We start from the raw sequence: 6,313 nt of genomic DNA, 5'->3' as shown, positions 1-6,313 counted from the left end.
CCATTCGAGTGGTTCATAAATTGCCTTTATTATACGTTAGAAAAGTACAATTTTGAACAAACAATGAATATGAATCTGTCGGTTTGTGATGTTCAACAATGAATATAGGGACACAGGCCACATAATGTCACTCATGCATATGAGATAACAATTTTTTGGCTCAGTCTGGTATGACCATTTTATGCAACTTCTTTCTACGAGTTGAAAGTGAAAGTTTTTTCTGAATGTTTGTTGCGCGGGATATGCTTACTCATGCATATTCATTAGATAAATCCTTGACACACTGATAATCATGGCTTATCACAAAGAAAATGTAAGTTTTTAATATGCAAATTGGCACGAGTCATAGTAACCTCATGGTATTAACCCCTCCTACACGAAAAACAGGGAACCGGGTATTCCAACATTGTGGTGGGTAGATTTAGGGGAACTTTGCATATACTTTGGTGATTCAAGCATGAGATTTGACTCACAGTCAGCGTAGAGAAAGGAGTACTTCATGAGAAAGACATTTGCACGCTATGGAGTGCCAGCAGTAGCAGATTGCAGAAAAAATACAGGTAGATAATAACAGGGATTTTCAAAATGGCCGCCATTACTCATTGTATCCAATATTGTTTTCTCTCCAAAATTCAACTCTATAATTGCTCTTTAGCTAAATATATCTCGTATTACATACTCCAATATTGTGTGGCGCATTCCGTGCTTGTACACTCTCATCATCAAAATCATATTATTTCCTACTCTCATGCCGTACTACTGGGACACAACCGTTGTGGTTTCATTCCTGAATATCGATGCATGCAGTAACCCAATGTTCCCAAACAATGTCCAGTTTAGGTCGAGGACTGCCTTTAATAAATCAAATTAGTTTTTAGGGCTATACTTGCTGACAGTATCTCTTAGGGCAAACAAGTTTTAATTTTCAATTCAAACAAAACTCCATTTATAACACTGCTGGCGCCAAGTACGTGCCTGTGTGATACGTCCTTCTAGAAGTCAAGTCCTATCACTTTCCACTAAATTGAGTTTGAATGAGCTCTTGAAATACTTGGCTGGAATAAACCACACTGTGACAAACCATAGAGTTACTCTATGGACAAACTGGATCATTTTGTGCTGTTTCTTGAAAATGTGAGAACCCGGTCTTGTTGTTTATACTTTAATAAAGGAGCTATGCAGTATCGGTAGAGCTGACAATAGTCACAGACAGTGGTCATGTTTTGCGTGATCAACCACATGCCTGTATGAAATAACAACTGAAAAGTTGGGCTAAATCCCAAACACAAACCCTAAAACGTAAACTATTACACGGGAATGAGTTTTTCGGAACACATGGCTATCAGAACATAGCTTTTTAGAATATAGAGCACGCCAGTCACTATTTTTTTTATCCATTATACCAATGTTATATATTTCGAGTTTTTCATTTATGTTAGATCGAAAACAAGAAGAGGACGTTGTTTGTAGTGTGTATACTTATCGCCAAGTTATGTTAAACCCGATCAATAAGATGTTTTTGTGTACCTTCTCCTTCATACGGGGCACCGTGGCCTTACTCCAGGGTCAAAACGGTCAGCGCTTTTGAAACCCAAGGAGATGAACCTAAAAAGTACAACTCGTTGGTCGATAAGATTAAAACCCAAGCAAGGTCTAACAAGATCAGTGGGGCGTCATGTCTTTTAAAAGCTCATGCATATTCATGTATTCGTTTATTTACGTTACGAATGAACATCAAAACATACGATTCTCCTTGGTTAAAAAGGAACTTAACACTTACCAGTTTGATTTTTTCTTCAAATATTCATCTTATACAAACTTACAAACAAATAGAGTTGTAACTATAATAATAATACGTCTTTGGGTTTATAATAATTATGTTTTAGAGTATACGACATTTCTTATAAGATACATTTAGTTGATAAATAGTTATAAATAGTGCTCATGGTTGTATACAAAACCATTTAAATATTACGCACACATTAAAATATGCAAATATATGTACACACAATTAATAACAAAATATATCAATGACATCTAAAACAAATTATCGAATCATAGATGTATAAGGTTAAAATTATTTGGTGTTACTGTACATAAAATAATTATTAAAAGTAGCAGCTGAACAAGTTTTGATATAGGACTTCATTCTTCTTCTATTTTTAAACGCAAAGTATATCTTTGGTTTTTGGAACCGTTCGGCCTTATTAATCAAAACATCTACAAATTTCATTTGAAAAGGTGGTCACGTTTTTTAGATGTCGGCAAATATCCGCAGCGAATAATGTCCACGCAGGAAGAATAATCCCTATTAGGAATATACACATTCTGAAACTTCTCGGATGCAACTTTTGGGCATAACAAAATACGACTGTTATCTTTTTACATAACCACATAATACAAAATACTTCAAAGTAAACAACATTCCCAAAAATGTACCAAACGCTGCTGTGGGCTTCTAACTTTGAAGTAAAATGATTCTCAAAATGCTTACATTATAGGCTTCTAACCAAGGGTTTCTTATATCATTGAGATTAAGAGTGATGTTAATGTTGGGTCTTGTTCATTATATAAGCCGATGTACACGTTTTGTCCACATGAATTACAAGCTGTACGGTTCTTGGACTTCATGCTGAGTATACGGTCTATTGGCTTAATACCAATAATAAAATCGATAACCTACGGATGTCATCGATGTCCACAAAAAATGTTGACCATTAAATCTGTTTGTTTCGCTTGACTGGTTATGTACATCTGCCACTCTCTCATGTAAAGAATAGTAATGATGGACACATGAATACCAACCAAAATGACGTATCAACCTGTCATTCCAATGCCAAATTTCAAAGAGATTTACTTCTAAAAGCAGATAATTCCTGAACAGTTATCTGCTTTCCCAAAATGTGCAAGATACCAGTCAAAAAGGATGCACGTAACATGGAGCTACATCTTCTGTGCTTAAGAAAAAAATTGTGAATAATGTTCTTCCATGTAGGTTATTTTGTAATTGAACCGTAAGATCTAAAAATGATTAATTATTGTTTGTAAGATGCGATATGAAAAATAATACATACTTCTTGTTGGTATCATTTTATACATTATTGTTGTTATCAGCATGGACTAGAATCCATCGATCTGAATTAAGGCTGTTGTTGTGTATCCCTTACTACAGACTTACTCCTTCATGTGAGAAACATCGAAAGGATTCAAGGCTACTCTACCTTACGAAGGGCCCCTAATCTGTCTTCGTGAGCAGAATAATTCCACACTAATCAGCGAACTCTAATACTATAACCCCTGTAAAGAATGCTCGTCATTCTTCTATTTAGTTAAAAAACAAAACTTCTCCACTTATCCCCGAAAACTCATTACATTGAAACTGAAAGTCCCGATTTCACCGAAAGGCTAAGGCTTGGTGTTCTTAAGAGTCGTATAAAGGATAAGAACATTGGTTTGCGGAAATAGAAAGTAGCTTTCGGACAGCTAATTGGGACATAGAAAGTTTCATCAAAGTTTGCCTTCACTTTTTCAGTGACTAGCCATCATGTACCAATTAGCTTGTCATTCCAATAGTCCATCAGCTTTTTTCTTTGGATCATATTAATGTATGTCAACACTGTCATTAGCAATTTGCACAGAGATGTGACTTCAGGAATAACCTAGCGAGCAGGACAGCTAGACAGAATTTTGTTTGGTCCTGACAATGTTTAACTGGCGTTTGGCCAGCAAACCACCATCTAAAATGCAATAGTCAATGCTTTATTTGATTTTTGGGGGGTTTGTCTGAATTGTGTTTGAGTGAACTAGGAATTATTGTAACTTTTCCAGGGTAGCTGAATTGTTTTCCTATAAGTCTGACTGAACTTTTGAATGTATCTTTAAAAAAGAAGAGTCTATGAAACTTTAAGTTTAACAAAACAAGAACACTTTTTAGACTGTGCATTTCGAGACTTAGCAACGAGCGCTAAGGGTCAACAAACTCTAGAAAAGCTGCCAAGAAAAGCGAGTTTGCATCAGTGGTCAATTCAGCTCCACAAAGAATCACATTAAAATACTGAGTGTGGGTGGAAGCTGAAGTGCTGCTGTTACTAGGAATTAGGCCAACATTTCTAAACAAAATACAGTACCGTTTGAAAGTAACTGGACATTGTTGGTGTCTGTTATAGGAAATGCAGGTAATTGAAATGCAATCCTATGGTCATGCATAATGAACCAACCTCGGAAAACTCAAACCCGAAAACTCTGCTTTGGTGAATAAACAAAGGTTTAGAACAGAAGTTCCCGCAGGTATTTTGTGCAAGTTTTTAATTCCAACTATACTTTGTTTTAATTGCAGCAGCATATGATCCGTAAAAATGGGTTCGTAAAAGTGTTTTATTGTGCTTTTTGAGGTGTGCAATATTTCAGATAAAAATACTGATTTCAGTACTGTATCGAGATGTGACTTAAGTATATAAATTTTCTCCGCATGATGGTTATCACTTGAATAAAATAGTGAAATGTGGTTAATCGACCAAAAACCTATGGTATGAGAGAGGATGCGGTGGCGTATCGCTACGCAAAACGACGGCTAACTGTCTACTGATTCCCCCTGCGTGGTTTGTCTTTCTTTGTGTTTCACAATAACCCTATAGAACATGATTAAACGTAGCAGAACTATTATTAAAAAAAAAAACACAAAGCCAATTCCTAAGGCTCTCCACTTTGTTAAACCTATCGCAGCCACTGTTAACCATGCGAGAGTTTTGTATTAGCCGCATGTTAAACTCTTCCCCGTCGAATACCTAAATTAATTCAAAGTACGTTTTGTTTGGTCCACAACTATTAATCCAAACTCTTCGTAGAAGGAAAATGCCCTACTGCGGTTTGTGATTGGTCATGTTAACATTGAGAGGGTTTCCTGCAGCGGCAATGCATGCAGAAATAAGTTAGTGGTTAAAAGTTTTATTTAAGTATGATGCTTGGAATCTGGTCGGTTTCCTGTTTTAACCATAAAACAACAAGCCAAGCTGACAGACTTGTTAGGTCTTTACCATTTAGCAGTACTTTGCTCGCACCAACTGTAATTATGATCACCATTCAGTAGGCCTACTGAACAGTAACGCGCTCTGTTGTAATTGAAGTATAGGTTGAAGCGTAAACGAGCAGGTGCAAATATAACTAAAGGCATATACAAAAAGATACGTTTGTGCAAGTAAAAGCAGTTGTTTAGACTTGCTTTCCTCAAGGAATGATGGCTAGCTCTTCATATTACCCGTATTTTTAGATTTTAAACAAAAGTAATGCCTATGTAAAGAAACGATACATGGGACTATCCAAGCAAAGGTTTTTGCCGAACCTTAATGGCTAACCGTATTCGGAAATTGTGGCAAGGGAAAGTGAACGATTTCTTTCCTCAAAATGTTAAAGGAACACTGTCCTATCATCCCTCTCAAAAACCGTACGCAAAAACTGTTGTGTTAAATGGAAAAACGTATGGTCGCTTTAAGCTTCCGTAAGCAAATATTTTGGGGGAAATCACGATAAGTTTCACTGATACTGACGCAGGCCACAACTTTAGTATCAACACCGATTTCAAAATAAGACATTTTAACAAAAAGGATACTAAATTCACACTAAATAGCACTAACATTAACCCAAGAAACAGACCAGAAAAACAAACACAAATATAAAATCGTACAGATCTATATCAAAATAACTAAAAGTGCAATTTTCCTGAGTGAAAACGAAAAGTTAACAAAACATTCTGGAGACTATTTCGTGATTCGATAAGACCCATAATAATTTCACCAGATAAAAACTTCACATTAATTCAACCGTACAGGAAGAAACATCGCGCACTTTAAATCGGACATTTAGCATAACATTGATTAACATGGAGAGCTTGTTTGGTGTGGTGCTAACTTTGATCGAGAAAGACTGTGTTGGCGCCCTCTATTGAAACTAAATTACTTTTTGCACACAAAAGTTCGCCGCAGTGGCGGGCAAATGAAAGGACGACCTCTTTGAAATCCGGGCTTTATATATTGTGCAACGCGGAGAAATCCGCTGGGCGCAAACTTGGTTTTCTACTGACAAAATAGCACCATGAGGTAAGAACTCATAATGATGTAAGACTATAAGAAACATTACTGCTCAATCACTTCATACGCCTCTCTTAATATTTATGCATGACGTTATAATTCTAACCCAAAATGAGGCTATGGGCGCACGCTCCCCATCACGTGCAGTGGCTGCGCCCATCGCCTCGTTTTGAGTTAGCATTGTGACGTACCTCATGCATAAATATTAAGATAGGCGTATAGTACGGCAA

The sequence above is a fragment of the Asterias rubens genome, chromosome 5 (assembly GCF_902459465.1).
Source record: "Asterias rubens chromosome 5, eAstRub1.3, whole genome shotgun sequence".
Taxonomy (NCBI): Eukaryota; Metazoa; Echinodermata; class Asteroidea; order Forcipulatida; family Asteriidae; genus Asterias; species Asterias rubens.
This window is presented reverse-complemented; position numbering follows the sequence as displayed.